General features: G+C 36.2%; 1 protein-coding gene across 6 annotated transcripts in view; it reads right to left on the bottom strand.

The window, feature by feature from the left end:
- Positions 1–23,137, bottom strand: part of LOC150109686 (uncharacterized) — a 576,277-nt gene that overhangs the window by 86,799 nt on the left and 466,341 nt on the right. The gene's annotated exons all lie outside the window — the stretch shown is intronic.

Here is a 23,137-nt window from a genome sequence, read left to right as displayed (position 1 = left end):
ATGATCTCCTGCTGTTTTCTGTAGCACCTCTCCAACATTAATCCTATAACAATCCCTTACTAACTCATAGATCTCTATCATATCTCCCCTCTTCCTCATATTCATTCTTGTAGAAAAGCTTATATGCTGGTTAAACATAACTAAATACTTAAGGAATTGACAGCGTACACTAGAAATATAAATTAAATCAACTTTAATATATACTCTCCGATATTTTGGCAACGTCACGTTGCCATTTCATGGGAACTTAAGATAAAGACATGTGCACGCAAGTATTACATAACAGCAAATGAGAAATGAAGCGAGGAAGCTACTGTTTTCCTAAAGTCCTGATGGTGCCCCCTGGCGGGCTATATTAGGTGTTCTTGGCCTTTGGGCTGAAGTTCTAATATATGTTTCCCAAATTTGGGGCAGTCTAATGCATCCAAATTTGTTGAGGTTTGGCATGTTCCGAAGGGCTGAGGCTAGTTCCATGAATAGTCTTTCATATTTGAACTTGCTGCAGTGTATTACTGTGGCTTTCTTCCATCTTATTCTGTGGCGGGTATCCAGAGCATGGTCTGTAAGCCCAAGTGGCTGCACTCGGATATACACCCGAGGCACCTCAGAAAAAATCAACAAAATTCTAAAAAAAACATGACGACCCACACCATATAGAAAATCGGCATCCCTTATCTGCTCCACTAAAGACCAACCACTTCTCTTAGACCTACCTGGTGTATACCAGGTCCCTTGCAGCTGTAAATTGTCCTACTTTGGCCAAACAGGTAGGACAGCAAACATCAGAATCTCAGAACACAAGGACTACATCCGATTTCACCAGTACAGCCATTCTGGGCTTGTCAGACCAAGCTCTGGATACTTGCCACAGTAATACACCACAGCAAGTTCAAATATGAAAGACTATTCATGGAATCAGCCTCAGCCCTTAGGAACATGCCAAATCTCAACAAATTTGGATGCATGAGACTGCCCCAAATTTGGGAAACATATATCAGAAGAACTTCAGTCCAAAGGCCAAGAACACTTAATATAGCCCGCCAGGGGGCACCATCAGGACTTTAGGAACACGGTAGCTTCCTCGCTTCATTTCTCATTTGCTGTTATGTAGTACTTACGTGCACGTGTCTTAATCTTAAGTTCCCATGAAGATGGCAACGTGACGTTGTCAAAATATCGGAAAGTATATATTAAAGTTGATTTAATTTATATTTCTAGTGTACACTGTCAATTCCTTAAGTATTTAGTTATCCTCATATTCAACATTCCAGAGGTCAGAAACTATCTTAGTCAGTCACCTCTGGACCCTTTTCAACATCTCATTGTCCTCTTGAAAACCAGGTGACCAAATCTGTACATGGCAGTTCATTGTGGCCTAATCAAAGACTTATACAATGGAACAAGAATCTCCCTACTTCTACAAGTTTGTGTTCTCTACATCAATTCCAGAAGTCTTTGTGTCGTCCTCACAATTTTGGCAATGTGTCCTCTAAATTTAAGATCCTTATCCACTATCGTCCCAAGATTTCTTATTTCCTCCAAATGAAAATATATCCCCACCAAGCATAAATTCTACATCGCATTCCCAGTTACTCAATTTATTCAAGTCTTCTTGTAAGGCTACAACATCTTCTCCACTCTTCATAGTTCGTACCAATTTTGCATCATCTGTAAACAACTGAATATCTCCATCCAAATCTTTGCCAATGCAATTGACATACAAGTTAAACAGTAATGGCCCTAAAACAGACCTGAGGTACACCACTAGTAACTTTCCTCTTCCAGGATATTGCTCCCCTACACATAATTTTCTGATACTGATCAGATAGTCAGTCTCCGATGCAATGCACTAATCTAATATCCAACACCATCAGCTCTAATTTGACTATCAACTTATCATGTGGTAATCTATCAAAAGCGTATGCAAAGTATACGCTTTTGATAGATACACAGTATATTACTGTGTATCACTCTCCTCTGTCCAAGCAAGCCGTCACCTTATTCTAATAAGTAGATTACTAAATCATGACCTCCCATCCATGCTGTCAACCCAATTCCAGATCCCAGTTCTCACAAGCTTCTCAAGAACTTAACCACAATACCTGACTGACAAGGCCTATAATTGGATGCTTGAGTTCTGTCACCTCCCTTACGAAGCGGCACAATGTTGCCCTCCTTCTATTCCTTTGGAACTTGACCGAGTGAAAGACTCATATTAAAAATTATGTCAAGGCACATGTCAGTTCCCTGGCACATTCCTTTAAAATACATGGTCATATATTATCAATTCTCACAGCTTTATTAATATCATTGGATAGTAGCAGTAGCACTGTGTGCTCAATGTTACATATACCTGATTGATATATCTTAACAAAGTGAGTACTCATTAATTGAACAATCTCATTAGCTTCCAAACACTCGAGCTCCTTCTGCATTCGATAAAGTTATTCTTTCACATTCATTCTTTCTTTTTATTGTGGCATAACGATAAAATTCTTTTGAAAATGAGGTCTGAAGAGATCTCGCATAACCTGGATAAGAATTTCTCAATAGGGACAGATGGATATCAGCCCATTTGCTAAAGGAATGTTCAGCTGAATTGGCTAGGCCTTTCACATATTTGTATAACTTGGGTCTCAGTTAAGGAATAATACTACAGGAATGGAAGAAATGTATGTTAGTTCCATTGCACAAGGGTGGTGCAAAAAATGACACGTCTAACTACTGACCTATCAGTATCACTGGTGTGGTGGTGATGATTTTAGAGAAGTTTGTAAGAACTCACATATAGAAATGGGCAGACAAACATGCTATACCCTGCAAGGAGCAGCATGGGTTTACTAAAGGAAGGTCATATTTTAGCGATTTGCTCATATTTTATAACAATGTTATGACCGAATTGGATAAAGGGAATGGATACACTATGATAATGATGGATTTTTCCAAGGCATTTGATAGGAAGCCACACAATAGGCTGTTGTGTAAACTGGAGAATATGGGATTGGAACATTATCTATTCACTTGGATGAGGGGATGGTTGACAGACAGATATCAAAAAGTGGTATATATACAGTGGGCTGCCAGATTTAAGGTAACCAGTGGTGTACCTCAGGGTTCAGTCCTTGGACTGTTATTGCTCAATCTATACATTAATGACATCAAACAGGGTCTAACATCAACTGCGCAACTGTTTGCTGATGATGCGAAGATAGGCATGTCAATCAAGGATGCTACTGATATTCAGCACCTACAAAATGATTTGATTAAGCAGGAAATTTGGACAAATGAAAATGGTTGTCAGTTTAATGCTAGTTATGCACTTTGGCATGATTCGAGTTCTAGCGGCATATTATATTAGCAGAGTTATGCAACAACAAACCAAGGAGGTAAGGGATCTTGGCATATTGGTGGATAGGAATTTGAAGTTCAAAGGTCACATAGCAAAAATTGCAAATACAACTCAGAATAATTACGATGTTGAAGCAAACCTTGACATGTAATGATAATGAAGTCATTTTGTCTCTTTATAAGGTTTTGATAAGACCACACCTGGATTATTGTGTGCAGATTTGGTCTTGCAGGTTCCAGTGGGATAAAGAAGCTGTGCAAAGGGTGAATAGATTATATCTGGATTATGTGATTTAGATTATGAGGCCAGATTGTATGTGGACTGCAAACTCTGGTTAACAGGATGATATGAGAGAGGTCTATATACTTTTGAATGGGTGTTATAGGATATCGTCTGATTAAATTTTTCATTATAACGGAGGTGGAGAGAGAACACAGGAGAAAATCCATGAAAGTTAAGTTTGTTCACAATCAAGAAAAGGGTTTTTCTTGACTGTGAACTCTAGTATGATTGTTTCATTCACACTAGATGCACTCACAGAGTAGTGAGTGCATCTTGTGTGAATGAATTTAAGGGAAGGTATGAAGCTGGTTTGGGAGATTTTTAGCCTCCCTGGAAGTCTCAGATAATAATAATTAGTATTATGCACAAACTGAGAGTTCACTTAAGAGAATACATTTCTCTGACATTGGATTTTGCTCTCATATGGTTTCTGCCTAATCTCTGAAGAGAACCAACCAGTTCAAAACAGTTGTCAAATCTTTATAAAATGCACTAATAAAAGTGAGTAGGTTAGGTGAACCTAACCTACGGATGCTTAGACAGCAGACATGTTCTTTTAAGTAGCCAAAGGTAATGCAAGTCCAATGCCGAAGACTGTATTCTTGTAAGCTCTCAGGTCAAATTTCTGAAACTTTCATAGTTTTCTACGAACACTCGGATTTGAAATAAGGATCTTTAATATTCATTTTTATATATGTAACATTAAAGGGACTTTGTAAAATCGATGCAAAGCAAATATTTCTGAAGTTATGTAAAAGCACAGTTAGTAAGAGTGTTTGGACTATTTTTCATTTTCTTACCAAAGTTTTCCTATGACTTTTTTATTTTTTTTTATAGCTCGTTTTACACAGCGTTCCAATTTCTTACATTTTTCTCTGTATTCTCTAAGACAGGGCTGGGAAAACTGCAGCTCCAGAGACAATATTGGTTTTCATTGCCATTTTTTCTACACTTTTATATTAATAATCTATAGTAGTGTTATATTGATGTTTCTATATGATTTATGCTTAATTAGTTGTTTACTTAAATCTATCCTTTCTTACTTATACAATCAAAATCCTACCAGCTGCTCTATTGTTAAATATTTATCTTTTGGGATTTATTCTCTTTATTCACTTACTTTAATCTTATTCTTATATCTAGGATTGTTTACTCTTCGGATACTGGCAAATTTATATTTTGCTGCGCCAGCCAGTATCCTATAGCAGAAAAGATCCTTGCTCAGGGAGACAATACTAGAGTCTGAAGATTATTTACACAATATCTTACTTAAACTGCCGTATAGATTTAGATTATTGCAGTCGTGACCTAAATCTATTATTATATTCACTCTCTAAATCCTTCCCGCCAAAATAGGTTCTATTTTTATAAGTGGTAAGTTGGAATCGTAATCAGGCCTCAGGTTCAGGTAAATATGACATGTTTATTGGAATATCTAAAACACAATACAAAATTCATACACTCAATTATGCTCAATACTAAATAAAATTCTAAATAAAATTAATTAAATCTTATAAAGCATGCTAAACACAGTAACTGCATAATGGGATAGATAGCAAATGATATGAAGTTAAGCTAAATCCCTTCAGTATTACTCGCAAGAGAAAACTAACAAACATTCTAATGTTACTGAGATACTAAATTCTACTATTCTTATCGCATCAAGTTAATCCTATCACATACAAAATTACAAAAGATCTCTTCCAAACAATTCTTCTTACTCTCAAAGGAGGTTAACTTTCTAAATAGAGACTGTCCACAGAGTTCTTTAGAATACAGTTCTTAATTTCACATTCGTAAACAATCTTCTCTCTTCTAATGAACTTTCACACAAAATTAGAGTAATAGCACCTTACCGAGCTTTTTCCGCATCATTCTGCACCACGTGTATGCCTGGATACTTCTCATCTATTGGCTGTCCATACGCCAATGTAGGAGTTACGCTATCTTCATTCCTTCTGCAGAAAACAGACTCAAATCTTTGCGTTTCAGGAACAACTCGACGGGACTTTTCAGTGATGGCTTGATTCTGCTAGGACTGGAATTTTTACCTTTAGTTTTGCATAGAATCCTACTTCATTTTAAGAACGCTCGCAGTCCAACATCTTATCACAGACTTCACCCCCCCCCCCTACGTGAAACTGCCCGCTAACTTCCAAACCACCAAAACAGAAAAACGTTACGACCAGAGAGTGTTCCGATACGGGCTCAACCACTTATATTCTTCTATAGAGCGCCCGCTTTTCTCAGTCCCCTTTTTGCACAAGGCCCTTATCTTTTCACCCCTTTGGGTTCATCCTTCGCTTTTATGACGCTGTTATACTTGGATTCACAGAATACATGGCAATGTCATTTTCCAAGTAAGCTATAGCCGCTAGCGTTACGCTGTACACGTGTAGTTTTATGCCTTCCAGGAATTATTACTTAGCAACTTTTTAGATGACTCACAGTAAATTTTACATAGCTTAAGTGAGGCTTAAATTTAAATCAGATTATCTCTCTTTTTAGACATACTTAAAAATGAAATCTTAATATAATCACATCAGCTTAAATATAAGGCACTTGAAATAAAGAATACAAATTTTACATAAAGTGAAGAAGTTTCACTTTTAATTACAGTTGATGTGCAGGTATTTCTCTCTGTCAGCAAGTTTTATATGTTAGATTCCAAATGAATGATTTTTTTCAGAGATTCCTTCATTTAGGATCTAACAGTAGTATAGTATGTACTAATATTAGAAGATTTTATTTCGTAAATGCTTTAAAGATATGTAAAAATCATATATTTTGAAATTTTGCATTTTTAGCTTTTAAATAGTACAGGCCCAAAGGGTTGTTAATGTGGATTTTATCAGGTATTTGGTTGGTAAAAAGTGTTTTTCGACATTTTATGGCCTGTGTCACTCCCGGCAAAAGTGACTACTATGGTCGCTGCATTACCCACTGCCTCTGTGCCTGCAATCTGCATCATCACTCCTCATGCAGTACACACAAGTTATGCACTTATGGTGGTAGAGGAACATAACTAGTGAATTTTATGTGTAGATAAGCACTTTTCTGATTAATAAATAATTAAGACTGATTTTAGCGAAAGTTATAAAACCCTTGTTTAAAATGACTGAGCAACAGAAGAGTATAAAACGGAAATACGAACAAGAAATAAGTGTTTAACCAACAATGAGAGGACGATTTTAACTGAAACAATACGAGGGAAACTCAGAAACACTTTATAACGATTTTGAGAATTGTTTGAGAAACTGAAAAAGTAAAAGCTATGTTTTGAATTTCTTGCAAATCCTTTTGTGATTGGTGTCCTGTTATTGCACCTTTTACTGCAGATGTTGCTTCAATAGAGACAGAGCTTATTGAGCTGCAGGAAGATGTGGGTTTGAAGTTAGTACATAAAAGCTCACCTGTAACTGACTTTTGGAAACAAAACCTAGAAGCAAAGCATCCCAATCTTCAGAAAAATGGCTTCCGACTACTCCCTGTTTTTTTTGGGACAACTTACTGCTGTGAATCTCTCTTCTCTATAATAAAATTTGGTAAGTCTGAACATCGTGCAATCCTCACTAACAGCCACCTCACTGAGCTTCTTAAAACAGCTTGGACATCCTACCAGCCAGATTTTAAACTATTAACTGCACAAATAAAGAATCAATCAAAGCCTTCAATGAGTAGAGATTAAACATATTCTTCTTTGGTCAGTAGGACTACTATATAATTTTATTTTTTATTATTTATAAATACAATTGTAAAATAATATTTTCTGCAGCTCTTGAACATTCAAAAATGTATTTGAATGTCGAAGAACTTGCCCACCCCTGCTCTAAGATCACATGCTGCCTTACTTGCCAGTTATTTTTAATATGCTTTCTTCTTTTCCTTGACTGTCTTAACTTCTGTGTCAACCATGGAGTTCTTATATTTTTGTCCTTGTAGATAATCTCACCACATAGTTCTCTGGCTTGTATCAAAACTTTCATTTTTTCTTGCATAATATGTGTCTGTATCATAATAATTTTAAAATGCATATTGGTTACCTGATTCAAGAAATTTATAATTTGAACATCAGAATAGCATTCTGGCTAGAATGTGACTGAGATGGCTATAGTGGCACAATTCAAAGTTGACAGTGATAGTGCTACATAGAATTCCTATTTAATTTGAGACCCCCCCCCCCCAGCCATAAAGGCAGGAATAACCAGTTATTTCTTTTACACTGTGAATGAACTTATCTTGCTTTTGATGTCCCATCTTGTTGTCATTACTGGACTGACTATAATCTGAAGTCATTTTTGATAATAGTAACTTTTGCTGAAATTAGACTCTAATATGATGGAGTCTCATTTCCATATATAGTGATAACAGCTCTAGATGATTCATTTTAATATCTCTTGGCAGATAGTCATTTGTATGTATAATTTTTATATATGATATATTTTTATTTTATTACTCTGTTCTCTTCATTTAAAAATAATTTGTTAATCATAATCCCCCCCCACCACCACCACCAACAAAAATTTATCTGATTTTTCAGTTTGGATTTTAATCCTGCCATATTTCCTAAATTCTAGTACTTTTAAGTATTGACTTGGAAGGTCATTACACCTGATGTAGCCGAAAAAGTGAGTAATATATCAGCAATACTACATGCTAAATTAATAACCTAACTGTTGTGTCATTTATAGAGAGTTAATAAATTTAGTTTAATCCTCTATCCAAGCGTAAGCAAACAAAGTTTGTGCCTGAAGTATTTGCAGGACTGAGGAAACTCGTGGTAAAAGTGGACCAAGCTATCATCAATCCTTAGTATCTCCCATAATGCAAAGCACACCTCCTTGCAGACATGCATTAAGGGAAGGGCCACTACCCAGATCGGTTTCAACCTTCTTTGAGGTCTCGCCAGTGGGAGCGAGACCCAGAGGTGGTGATACCAATGTGGAAACAATGTAGAAGTCATATTTACCTATACAAGTTGCCAAAAGGTGTCTCACCTTATTATTAAATTACTCTGGATTTAGGGAAAGATGGAAGTTTTTTCCCACTTGGTTAGACTATAATAAATTTACTTTAATCCTTTATCCAAGTTTGCGCCTGAAGTATCTTCAGGGCTGAGGAAACTCGTGGTAAAGATGGACTAAGCTCCAACCACTTGTCTTAATATCTCTCATAATGCAAAGCACGTCTCCTTGCGGTCATGACCAAAGCTATTTATTAACCACTATACCGACCATTAAGGAAGAAATATGCATCCTCATACGCTTCGTATCCATCATATATTTCAATGTAATATCAATGGTATTACAATTTTAATAGCAGTTCGCAACCATGATAACCCTGATGTCTATAGACGTCTTGGCAGGTAGCGTGGTTAAGGGAAGGGCCACTACCCAGACTGGTTTCGACCTTTATTGAGGTCTCGTCGGTGGAAGCCAGATCCAAAGGTGGCGATACTAAGATGGAAGTAATGGAGAAGTCATATTGGAAATAATCCAATTCCAAATGTCTTCAGAAATATAAGAGATGTACATGTTTACAGAGGAAATGAAATCTTTTCAGATCACTGCTTTGGAATGGATAAAGGAAGCAAATAAGAAAAACAAGAAATAGAACAAGTATACAAAGTATATCCATTAAAAGAAGAAAGCATTACAATGCTATATCAATGAAGATTAACAGATTACCTAAAAGGAAAACAAAATTAATAAAGATATACAAGAACAGAAAACTTTAATAAAGACAATTCATTAAGCAGCCTTTGAAGTACTTGGAAAGAAAAATAAAATATTAAAAAGAAAAACATTAAAAATTTGGAACACAGATAAATAAAATGCAGCAAAATAAAAACGAATGGCATAGAAATCATTCCTACAAACACATACAAAGGAAAGAGAATATACAAAAACAAAAGAAATATAGCTAAAACCATTGTATAGAAAGCTTACCAAGATTCTTGGGACAGATTTATTAATAATATAGAAAGAGACATACATTGAAGACAAAACATAGCCTACAAAATATTAAAGAAATTAACAATGAAAAAAGAGACAGAGTATAAATAAACACAGTACAACAGAAACTATGGATAGAACATTATAAGAATTTATGGCATCACCCAAATTTAATCTGATAACATTTAAATTTAATAGCAGAAAACAATGATGATGACATCAGAACTGATAAAGAAATAATTAGATTGGAAGAACTAAAAGAAGCAATAAAGATATCAAAAAACAGAAAATCAGGCTGATTAAATGGCATAAATACAGAACTTTGGAAATACGGTGAAGAATATTTACATCACAGATTCCTAAAATTAATAAATAACTGTTGGATGAAATGAGATGTTCCATCAGATTAGTCAAAGGCTAGGTTATATCTATATTTAAGAAAAGAGACTGATGATTGTGGAAATTACAGAGGAATCAATTAAATGCAGGTTACAAAATTTACAGTAAAATCTTGAATAAAAGACTGAAATATTGCAAATAATCTACTCTCAGAAGCACAAAATGGTTTTAGACATACAAAGTTTACATAAAGATATCCAAATACAGTTAAGTAATAAATTAACAGAAGAAATTGAAATTAATAAAGTTGTTAGACAGGGATGTATCTCATCTCCAACTCTATTGAATACACATATAGGTCACCACTCTCCCCACCCTTGGCCAATTTCTTTATGGAGAGCTTTGAAGAAAAAGCCTTAGCCTCTGCCCCACAAAAACCAACCATATGGCTTCGCTACGTTGATGATGTGTTCGCTATTTGGCCACATGGCTCTGAAACACTTCTCTCCTTCTTAACACACTTAAACAACCAACACCCCAGAATCAAATTCACTCTGGAAAAAGAGGAAAACAACAGCCTCCCTTTCCTAGACATACTAGTCACCCGCCAGCCTAATGGATCCTTGGTTTTCTCAGTTTACAGAAAACCCACCCATACAGGCAGATACATTCACCAACAATGCCCCCCCCCCCCCTTCACAACAATATGGAGTAGTGAAAACACTATACAACAGGGCTAAACTAATCTGTTCAAACGACTTGGCCCTAAACACTGAACTAAATCACATCCTCAACACTTTCTCAGCCAATGGCTATCCCCCTAAAAAAATCCAAAATATATTAGAACCTACAAACCACAGATCCCCCCCCATCCACACACACACAACAAGGATTACTCTAAATCCATCACCATTCCCTACATCCGAGGCACTTCGGAAAAGATTACCAAAATCTTAAAAAAGCATGACCTGACCTACTGTTACAAACCTTACAGAAAATTGGCATCCCTTATCCGCTCCACTAAAGACCAACCACTTCCCCTAGACCTACTTGGTGTTTACCAGGTCCCTTGCAGTTGTAAACTGTCTTACTTTGGCCAAACAGGCAGGACAGCGAATATCAGAATTTCAGAACACAAGGACTACATCCGTTTTCACAAATACAGTCATTCTGGGCTTGCAGACCATGCTCTGGACACACGCCACAGAATAAGGTGGAAGAAAGCTACAGTGATACACCGTAGCAAATACAAATTTGAAAGACTCTTTATGGAATCAGCCTCAGCCCTAAGAAATTCTCCAAACCTCAACAAATTTGGTTGTATGCGACTGCCCCAAATTTGGGAGGCCTACATCTGCAGACCTTCAGCCCAACGGCCAAGAACACCTACTTAGCCCGCTAGAGGGCACCATCGGGACTGTTAGGAGAACAATAGCTTCATCTCTTCATTCCCAGTTTCTGTGTTGTAGTGCCTACGTGCACGTAACTTTTTTGTAAGTTCCTTTAGAAAATAGCAATGTGACATTGCCAAAATATCGGAAAATATTTATTAAAGTTAATTTAATTTATATCCCTAACCACGTTGTTCTATTCCTTAAGTGTTTTAATAATAACATATAGATCAGATTATTAAAACATGGAAAACAACAATAAAACAAGGTATCAAATTAACCTCAAGAATTGTTATCAATACAATGCTGTATGTAGATGATCTGATTACACCATACGACAATGAAGATGACCTTCAAAATCAGTTTATGAATTAAGCAAAATAAGTCAATAATAGTGTTTAAAAATTTCACAAAAGTCATGGCATTTAAGGGTCAAGATCATATTAGACCAAAAGTATTCATATAAAATAGAGCAGGTGACTATTTAGGCTGCATAATAACATACAAGAGAGATACATGAAAAAATAGAGAAATTTCAGAAAATTTGTGTAACAATTAAAAGGACACTGAATAAAAAACAAGATGAGAAACTCAATAAAAATTTTATAAAGTACTGTGTGGCCACACCCACTATATTATAGTAAAATGCAAGCTGCAGAAATGAGATTTTTAAGAGCAAGTCAAGTATGCACAAAAATTGAATTTAAAATTTTCCATTTCCAGATTAAAATGAAAACAATATTGATTGTTTTCATTTTTTAAATTTTCATTTAAAAAATGAAAACAATCAGAGGATTGCTAGATATTAACAATGTAAATAAAAAGATCAAGAAATATAGACAAAAATGGAAAGAACACCTATTCAGAATGGAAATATATTGGCTACCAAAAGAGTACGATATATAGACCAAGGGGTGGGGGTGGGGGGAAAGACTAGTCACAAGATGGAAGGACCAGTGAAGACAGAACAGACAAATGACTAATACAATGGAGTTCAAAAGCTAAGGATGATGAAAACAAGATTTTTACATGTATACAAAAAAATTTTAATCACTACAACCAAATGTTGGCATAAATTTATTGCAAACATACTAATTATATTGCAACATCATCATCATCAAATTCCTGCCATGTACCCTCAAGGGGTATACAGGATATGATAGTACTACATCAAAAATTTACATCATTATTAACTTCCTAACTACAATTTTCCTCCAAATTAGTCTGTTACTTCTCAAGACTCCAACATTATCAGATCTTATATTTATATCTTCTAAGGCACATTGTACTGTATCAATCCACCTATATCTTGGTCTTCCTCTGGGTCGTTTTCGTGCCAACCTGGCAGAGAACACTTGTTTTGCTAATCTTTCCTCGCCAACTCTGTTTAAGTGACCATACCACCTGAGATTAGCTCTGCTAATGCATTCCTGGATGCTGACAATGTCAAGTTCTTTCCTAATATCTCCGTTTTTAATATGAAATTGCCATTGAAGCCATCTTTTCACGCCTATAATGTTTCTCAGGACTCCCATATCTGCAGATTATAGTCTATGGACAAGTGTTTTACTTCTGACCCAGCTCTCAGATCCATCAGTTAAAATTCGTTCGAACACTATCTTGTATACAGCTAATTTTGTGTTCCAACTAATTTCTCTCTTATTCCATATGAATTTATTCAATTGACTTCCTACCATACCAGCTTTGTTGATTCTGTTGTCTATTTCCATATTTAATTTACCATCTTCACTAAAAATCGTGCCTAAGTAGATGAAATGTTTTACTTGTTCCACAGGTTCTCCATTCACAACACACTTGACATTTTCAACGATTCTGCCTATTTTCATTGTCATTGTTTTTTTATTGCTGACCTTAATACCATGTCTTTTACAACAGTTATTCAATTTAGTCAGGGAATCTTGTACACTTGTAGTGGATTTATTTAGAAGTATAACATCGTCCACATAAAGCAAAGAGCTGACACTAACATATCCAATTTTTATATCATGTTTAATACCACTTTCCTTCATAATGTGATCCATATAGATAATGAATAACAGAGGGGATAATGTACATCCTTGTCTCACACCAGATTTAACATTAAACCATCTTACTGTACTTCCTTCAATTTTAACTGCTGACTTACAACTCAAATAAAGACTAAGTATTGCTTGATATAATGCCCCATTGACACCATATAACTGCAGCGTATTGAATAGCTTCTCTCTTGGCACCTTGTCATATGCCTTTTACAAATCGACAAAACTTAAATACAGATCTTTGTTACATTCCCATGATTTCTCCACTATTTGTCGTAAAGTGAAGATCTGAACCTGACAGCCTCTATTTGACCTGAATCCATCTTGTTCTTCACCAAGCTTTTCTTCCACAATTCTTCTCAACTGTTTCTCAAGTATGCTTGCATATATCTTACCAGGAACACTCAATAGGGATATACCTCTGTAATTCTCACATTGTTTTATTTCCCTTTTTATACATAGGTACTATGAGAGCTGTACTCCAATAATTGGAAATTCGTCCCTCTCCCAGGCATTCTGAACTATGCAGTGCAGCCACTGTAACTCTCTTATACCACCATACTTCAGCATTTCTGGTCGAATATCGTCTACTTCTGCTGCCTTTCCACATTTCAGGCCCTTGATGGCTTTTTCTAGTTCAAGTATGGATATGTATTCCTGACTGCATGCCTGGTCAATATTTTTTTATCACTGTGCTGTCATCACTGCTTGTTTCATTTAGCAGTTTTTCGAAGTAATTACTCCATACTTCAAGGATATCTTTTTGTCCCTTTTTCATGTCACCTTTATCATCTCTAACTCCTTTTACCGCTCTCTTTCTTCCATTTCTGAGCTTCTTCAACAACCTCCAGAATATTTTGCCACCTTCTTGATATTTATTTTCTATATTCTTGCCAAAGTCCTCCCATGACTTTTGTTTAGCTAGTTTTACACAGTGTTTAGCATTCTTGCATTTGTCTCTGTATTCTCTAGGAGCACAAGCTGACTTATTTGACTGGAACTTTTGATATGATTTCTTCTTTTCCTTCACTGCCTCTTTTAACTTCCTGTGTCCACCATGGAGTCCTGATTTTTCTATCCTTGCAGACAACCTCACCACATGCCTCTCTGGCTGAATCAATCAGGGCTTTCTTCAAGGTTTGATTCCTGTTTTCAAACTCTTTCATTTTTTCTTCAATAACCTTTGTGTATTTTAGTCTACAGTTCACATCTGAGAGCTGCTCAATTTTTATTCGCTTTAAAACTTTCTTAAATGTTATTATTTTCAATATGAAATTCAATTTTATCCTGCTCAAGACTAAATAGTGATCACTTCCAATTTCAAATCCTCTGTACACCAGGGTGTACAGAGGGAGAAACATCACTATCAACAATAACATAGTTAATGAGACTTTTCTTATTCCTTGCCTCTTCTCTCCATGTGAATTTGTGCACATTTTTATGTTAGAACATGGTGTTAGTAATAACCAGTCCATGTCCTGAGCAGAAATCCAACAGATATTTGCCATTATTATTAGCTTTGCTCTTTTCTCTAAATTTTCCCAAAACATTTTTGTATGCCTGACAATCACTTCCTACTCTGCTATTTAGATCCCCAACAAGGACCAACTTTTCCTTTTTCATTGTGTCAGTTGCTTTCTCTAAAGCCTCAAAAAATTCCTCCACTTCTACCTTAGTAGAACCTTCTGTGGGACCATAGGTACAAATAAGTCTCATTGTCCAGTTCCCCATTCTCATATTTGCCCACATTACTCTACTTGAGACTGACTGCCATTCAAGAAGACTAGCCTCGTATTTTGTGTTGAGTACTATGGCTACTCCTTCTTTACCTTGATTGTCATTGCTTGAATATAACATTTTGTATTTATTGCTCAGAAAGATCTCACCAGTTTTTGTCTTTTTTGTTTCAGTCACCCCTATTATGTCGATCTGGTACTTATCTAATTCCTCAGCTAGCTCCATTTCTTTGCCATTCAGGCTTCTTATGTTGACAGTACTGATCTTTAACTCTGGTGATGTTGAGTTGGGGTGTGTTTTCAAATTTGTTTCAGTAGCCGACTTCTCACTGTTCGCCCTGGTTGCGCAAAAACAACGAGGGCCTTGTTTAAAAGGTGACGCCCCAGCCGGTATGAAATTTTGTCATGCTGTACCATCATTTTGTATTATGGTTTAACCAATAGGGATACAATTTGGTCGGCTAAATCCCAAATTGCAAGCCCATCCTTGTTCATTCAGTATCCAGGTAGATACTCAATAAGGTGCACCACGAGAAGGTGAGGATTGGACATTAGGTTAGAAGCCCTGGTTGGTTCTCCGCATTCCTTTAAGGGCTATGTGGAGGTCTCTCAGTTATACAGCTTTGACCCTTACGCACCCTATATTGCAACATGTACTTGGCAAATATTACAAATTTCCTAAGGTTGAGGAATTAATGTACAGTCCTTACAGAAAACTATGTTGAGAGAGATTTCACTATGGAATAATATAAGAGGAGTGGGCTAGTTTTCCTCAAGAACTCCACTCAGGAGTTCTTGAGGAAAACTAGCCCACTCCTCCTTCAGAACAAGAAGGCCTTGTTTCTTTCCTGGAATGTAATTTTGAGCAGCAATATCCCTCCCTATCGTGTCCCAAACGTGTTCTATTAACATGTTCACACCAGGAAGTGTTTTACGTGTCCATTGTACCGATGGGACTTCTCATTACTATTCCTGTGCTGCTTCAGCAGAGGGCAAACTCAACTGACAACGTTTATACAGCATGTTAGGTGCAACTCTTTCAGCAGAATGAACAAATGATGGAAAATTTCTCCGAGGAACAATCAGGAATAATAGATTTGGACTTTTGGCAGAAGAATGTTATGTTGAAGAAACATGGAGAAATAATAGCCATGGGAAACAAAACAAAAAAAAAAAAAAAAAAAGGCATTAAAATACTGAATTGGACTGACAAAAGATCAGTAACTATGTCGATAACTCACAGAGATCATCACTGCGAGTCAGTAGAGTGTTTGTAAGAAAAGGGCAGGGCAGCAAGTACAGAAAACCAGATGTGTTGCTCAGCTCTAATGCTGCTAAGAAGGGTGTTCATCTGTCAGACCAGCTGGGATGTTATTATTCCACTCTCAGAAAAACAGTCAAGGGGTATAAAAAATCACCATCGAAGTACCCTTCAGAACAGCTCTTGCGAACGAGTGAATTATTCACAGAAAATTCAGTTCTAAAGGAAATATCTTCATTCTCCAATTCAGAGAGATCATCATAAAAGAATTTTTAGATACAGGGGAGACTATAATTAAAGAGATTACAATGTAAAGGCAAAATGTTCATCAGTTAAGAAAAACAGAATGGCTGTCATGCAAGGTCAGTAAACACTGCAGAGAAAGCTATCAAAAATTTTCAAGAATTGATGGAAAGAAATTGGCAGATTGGAAATCTAAGGTGACAACATACTGTATAAACTATGACTGGAACCTGCCATGCGTTTAATGTGACTTGTTCATATGAATAACTTACTACTTTCAAAATAATCTAATAGAGTCATGTTATAATATCCATAAATAAAATTTTTCTGTTTATAAGAATAGATATTATAATGTGAGCTTTTAAAATAAAATGTCTGTATGATGATGATTTAACCCCTCAGCTGTGTCCAACTTTTGATGACTTCGTAGGCAAGTGTTTCTGTAGAGATTTTTACAGGGTAGTTCACCATTGCTTTCCCCAACCTCCCCATTTTATCTGGGCATGGGACCAGCATATAGCTGATGAATCAGGCTTGAAGCTTGGTCATAAGTATTCATGACTGTAAATCCAGGTGTGTTCACGAGGCTGATTTGTCTGTTCTGAGGGAAGAAAACCAGAGTTTCTGGGTTAAAAAAACCTCTACAGTCTGCCTACGGCTGAGAAAACCGTAGCTGGTAGAGTGCTTAGAAGAGCCTATTCATGTTGAATAGGATAAAAGAATAAGGAATGTACGAATTCATCCACAAGTGAAATCACGTAATTTATGCATAAAATTTTCCAACTATTATATAAGCAAAATAGTTACCACTTTAAAAACTTGAATGTTCATAAAAGAAAAGCTAATTTTCCGATGTGTAATAATAAACACTCATCCCACAAAGCGGATTGATTATTAAAGGAATGGATTCGCCTTCTGCTATGTGCAGAAGCGTCAAGGATTCACTCAACTTTGGTTGAACCATACCTCTGTATGAAACTGGATAACTCACCTTTAGTCGAAAGAGACCAGATAAAACATCATGGAAGGGAATCAAACCCAGGTCTTTCAGACCAAAGGGTTTCATCTATACCGACTGAGCCACAGGGGCTCAAATGTCTGGCACGTATAAGGGACAAAATTATTTATGTATATGTTATACACCCTCTGTCCAAAAATAAACTGAACTTTTGATAGAAAATAAAACACAGGCCAATTATAATTCTTCAAATCATTTATTTCAATCAATATACTCTCCCTCAGCTTCGATACAGCGTTTGGCACAGTCAATTAATTCGTTAAATGGGTTTTTTATATCGTTTTTTTTTGGGATACTGTCGAGGGTTGTGGTTACTGCAGCTTGAACGTTTTCATAATATAATAAATTTAGTTTAATCCTTTATCCAGGTGTGAGCAAACAAAGTTTGCACCTGAAAATATCTTGAGGACTGGGGTAAGGTGGTGCAACACCAGGACGACTCCTTGCAAAGGTGGAGCAAGTTACTATCACTCCTATCTCAGTATCTCCCATATAATGCAAAACACATCTCTTTGTGGATATGTCTAATGTTATACATTACGGGAAGGGCAACCACGCAGACTAGTTTCGACCTTTATTGAGGTCTCTTCAGTGGGAGCCAGGCCCAAGTGGAGATACCAGCCAGAAGCATTAGCAAGGTCATCTCTACCTATAGGAGTTGCCAAATCGTGTGCCACCTTTTTAATAAATTACTCTGGATTTAGAGAAGGATGTTGAAAGTTTCTTTTTCACTTGGTTAGAATATAATAAATTTAGTTTAATCCTTTATCAAGTGTGAGCAAACAAAGTTTGCACCTGAAAGTATCTTCAGGACTGGGGATTATTCCCCAGTCCTGAAACTTCCCTTAATACATAACATTAGACATATCTGCAAGGAGATGTGTTTTGCATTATATGGGAGATACTGAGATAGGAGTGATAGTATCTTGCTCCACCTTTGCAAGGAGTCGTCCTGGTGTTGCACCACCTTACCCCAGTCCTCAAGATACTTTCAGGCGCAAACTTTGTTTGCTCACACTTGGATAACGGATTAAACTAAATTTATTATATTCTAACCAAGTGAAAAATAAACTTTCAAGAACGTTTTCAATGGTGTCGTATCACTTTCGTTTCATCGGCAAATGAAGTCGGGGGAAGAGAAAGTAGTCACAGGGTGCTAAATCAGGTGAATATGGTGAGTGATCCAACACACAAACTTGGTTTTTGCTCAAAAATTGTTCACAATGTTTGAAAGATGAGATGGTGCATTATAGTGCAAAAGTGACCAGCTGCCTGCATCAGGATATTCATGCCGTACGCGATAAATTCTTGCTATCAATCGTTTCAAAACTTCAAGATAAAACTCACCATTGACCGTTTGGCCAGGCGGAACGAATTCTTTGTGGATAATGCCCTTGAAATCATAGAAACAAATCAGCGTTGTCTTTACTTTTGGCTTCTCCAAGTGACTTTGTTTCGGATGGCCCCTCTTCTGATAGTCTCCACTCAGCACACTGGTGCCTTGTTTTGGGCTCATACTCAAAACACCAAGTAATGATCATCACCAATAACGATCATTTCAAAGAAGTTTCAGTCCTTACGAGCGGTTTTAATGAGGTCCTTGCAGTGTTGAATTTGATACATTTTTTGTTTGTTGGTCAACTTGTGGGGGAACATATCGCGAATTGAATTTACGAAGGCCCAAACTCTAGGTCAAAATGTTGTGCACAGTTGATTTTGGAATCCCCAATTCATCTTCAATCAATCTCACGGACGATTTCGGGTGTTTTCTTTGATGAAATCATGCACTTTTTGGATGTTAACTTCACTCAGTCCAGTTTTTGGACGGCATGGCTTTTCGCCATCCTCAAGCGTCTCGCGACCACTTTGAAATTGCTTAACCTACTCGTAAACTTGAGTATGGGATAAGCATTCATCACCGTATGCTTTTTGAAGCATTTGATGTGTTTCGGTAAAATTACCAAGTTTAACACCAAAGTCAATCGCAGCTCTCTGTTTGAAACTCATTTTCCGACCGTTCATCAAACTAATGAAAGTTGCTGCTTTCGACAACAAAAAGATACAACTAGTTTCTTCTATTTTCGAAAAGTTTGGTTTCTTTTTGGACAGAGGGTGTACTACTATGTAAATAAACATTGATCAATAGTAAATAAAAGAAAAAAATACAGATAACAAGAACATTAAATTGTACAAGATAATTTACTCCCCAGTCAACCCACATGTATTCCTGCCACACCTACACAACTCACATGATCAGCATTATTAAACCATAGTTATTTACTGAGATTGCAACTTATACAGTTTCTGTTTCTTATTAGTTACTGATTTATATTTTGTAAACAAAACCCTTATCTGTTCATAAGTATTATTATTATTTTTTCTTAAAATTATGCCGAACATAAATGCAAATATGAAAGTTTATAGGGTAAAGTATTCTTCACTCCACCACTCCCAGATACTTGTATCAAGCACACACATAATATCACAGATGTAAATTATACATAATCCATTTTACAGTACTGTATTTTTATTCATGGCTATTCTTTCTCTTCCTTATATTTGCTATTCTTTACATGTTTTAGTAAATCAAGCATAGTAACTAATAATCCAATGCATCATTATCTTTAATTATTTTTAAAATATATTCTGTAAAGAACATTCCTATTCACTTATCACCCCCCCCTCCACAATGCAGGATTAGTTACAATTGAAGAAATCAGTATGTCAGACAACACACAGGAACGAAATTGGTGATAATTTAGCTTGCTTTGTGGTGAAAGAGCTATTATCTCCCTCAACATGAATGTGTTGATATCTTGAGGGTGTGCTGGTCACTCAACTCGATTAATATCTTTGGTGTCCAGAAGTATCTCCACTGCTTGTGAATCATGCGGTGTGGTAATGTCACCCATTAAAATAAATTCTGTCTACAACACCACGTAACAATTAACATGACGTTGAAAAACTTCGTTGCAATATTGTTCATCAGTCATAGTGCCTTTATCCAGCACTTGTAGCTTAGTGCATCCACGAAGCATAATGCCTCCAAAGCACTGCCATATCTATCCCTTTCAAAAATATTCGCATGATAGGAAGCAGTACCACTTTTAAGCCAGATCATGTATCAACTAGAATTGCAGGAAAGACTAAAATGACTCACCTGTAAAGAGTACACTAGTCCATCAGTGTCTTTTCCAATTTTTATGGATACAAAATAACTGAAGACATGCTCTACAATGAGTTGTGGATAAAGGGACACAGACTAAAGGCTTCTGGGCATATAGGCCTACTTGACGCAGACATCTTGCTATAGTTTGTCAAGATATCTGCATACCAGTGCTTGAATGGAACCAATTTTTCAAGCTTGACTGCAGTGGTGAGTCAATTACATTTTACTGTTAAAACCAAAAATATGTCTTCATGCTCCAATGGTATAGCGAGGGCGGCCTTCTAGTAACACATTCTGTAGGTTTGAAATAGTGTCCAGAGCCTGGATATAACACTTGGTGAGATTCCAAACTCTCTCTGGAAATATCAGTAATTCTGCAGCCTTTTTCAAGCTTTCCAATAATTTTTCCCCTTGTGCAATAATCTGGATGATGTCTTTGAGAGATTACAAGACATCAAATTTTGCACCTTTATTCTTTGATGAAAAGAACCTCCTACCATATTCACTTGGTGCAGCATTTTGCCTTTGATTCCATTGAGTGCCATCACCTCACCCCTTTACACGCGATTCAAAATCTGAATGTGTACCCGCTTTATACTCAAAACCATCAGTTGACAAGAGCTGATTCACCTAAATTTGTGGCTGTAATCTTCAGAAATAGTATTTGTTCTTAAGTTCTGGACATCAGTGTACTTGAGAACAAACATACCCAGACAGGAAATCATGAAAGAAAAAGTATTTAAATGAACATAAGTTACAAGTTTGCATGTGAAGCTCATGCGAGTCTTTTCCTACTGACTATTTTAATTCACCAGCAGAAACGATCATTCTTTGAGTCAAACTCTCTTTTAGAGTACAGCATGTTTCTCATACCTAGGAAACAGGTAGCCGGAACTATGGTCAGTTTGTTGGCCTTGGTGAAAATGGATAGTGACTCCATTCTCCAATTAAAAGAGTGCGTGCAGGTTCAAATCCCATAGCCTTTTGGATGCCACCTAAGTCTTCAAGTGCTAGATAACTTTTTTTTGTCTATAGAGAAGGTTAACAGATTTAGATGTTGGCCCATGGAGTGCTTCAGGGTCAAAGCTGTATTGAGAGGAGACCTCCACATAGCCTTAAAAGGAATGGGGGAAAACGGAACAGGGCTTCTAATCTAACGTCCAATCCTCACCTTCTTGTCTGCACCTTGTTACATATCAAACTCGATATTGAACAAGAATGGGCTGGCAATTTGGGATTTAGCTGACCAAATTGTATTCTTATTGGTTTAAACCAATAAGAATACAATTTGAAACCAATAAGAAAAAAATATAAAATGAGGCAGGAAAAAGAAGTCCCATCGACAATGTTATTGTTGATAGGGATATTTTCTCTTTGGTGAACACTAGAGTATAAAGAGGATTTGGAATTGAAAGTGATCGCATTTAGTCTTGAGCAGGATAAAATTGATTTTTCATATTGAAAAGAAGAACATGTAAGAAAGTTTTAAAGCGAATAAAAGTTGAGCAGCTCTCAGATATGAACTTTAGACTAAAATACACAAACATTATTCAAGAAAAAAAAATGAAAGAGCTCTGTTATTCATTATCTATCTGAATCACATTATGAAGGAAAACAGTATTAAACCTCATATCAAAATTGGAAATGTTAATCTCAGCTCTTTACTTTATGCAGATGATGTTATAATTTTAAATTTTAAAGAAATCCAGTATAAGTCTGCAAGATTCCCTGACTAAACTGAATAAATGTTGTAATAAATTTGATATGAAAATCAGCAATAATAAGACAAAGACAATGAAAATAGGCAGAAACATTGAAAACTGCATTGTGAATGGAGAATCTATAGAACAAATAAAACATTTTAGCTACTTAGGAATTTTTAGTGAAGATGGTAAATAAACAACAAAATCAACAAAGCCATATTGTATAAAGTCGACTGAATAAATTTATATGGAATAAGAGAGAAATTAATCAAAACACTAAATTAGCTGTATACAAGAAAGTGTTCAAACCAATTTGAAGTTATGGATCTGAGAGCTGGGTTAGAAATGCAATACTCGACCAAAGACTAGAGACCACAGATATCAGTCCTGAGAAAGATTAGGGGCATGGCATCAATGGCAACCTCATATTAAAAACGAGGATATTAGGAAAGAACTTGACATTGTTAACATCCAGGAATGTGTTAGCTGAGCTAATTTCAGGTGGTATGGTTACTTAAACAGAATGGGAGAGGAAAGATTAGCAAAATGAGTCTCTGCTAGGTTGGCTCAAAAAAGAACTAGAGTAAGAACAAGATATAAGTGGATTGATACCGTATAAATTGACTTATAAGACAGAAATATAAGATCTGATA

The sequence above is a fragment of the Typopeltis vanoorti genome, chromosome 2 (genome assembly GCF_054136105.1).
Source record: "Typopeltis vanoorti isolate ZY-2024b chromosome 2, IOZ_Tvanoo_1.0, whole genome shotgun sequence".
Classification (NCBI taxonomy): Eukaryota; Metazoa; Arthropoda; class Arachnida; order Uropygi; family Thelyphonidae; genus Typopeltis; species Typopeltis vanoorti.
This window is presented reverse-complemented; position numbering and strand designations above follow the sequence as displayed.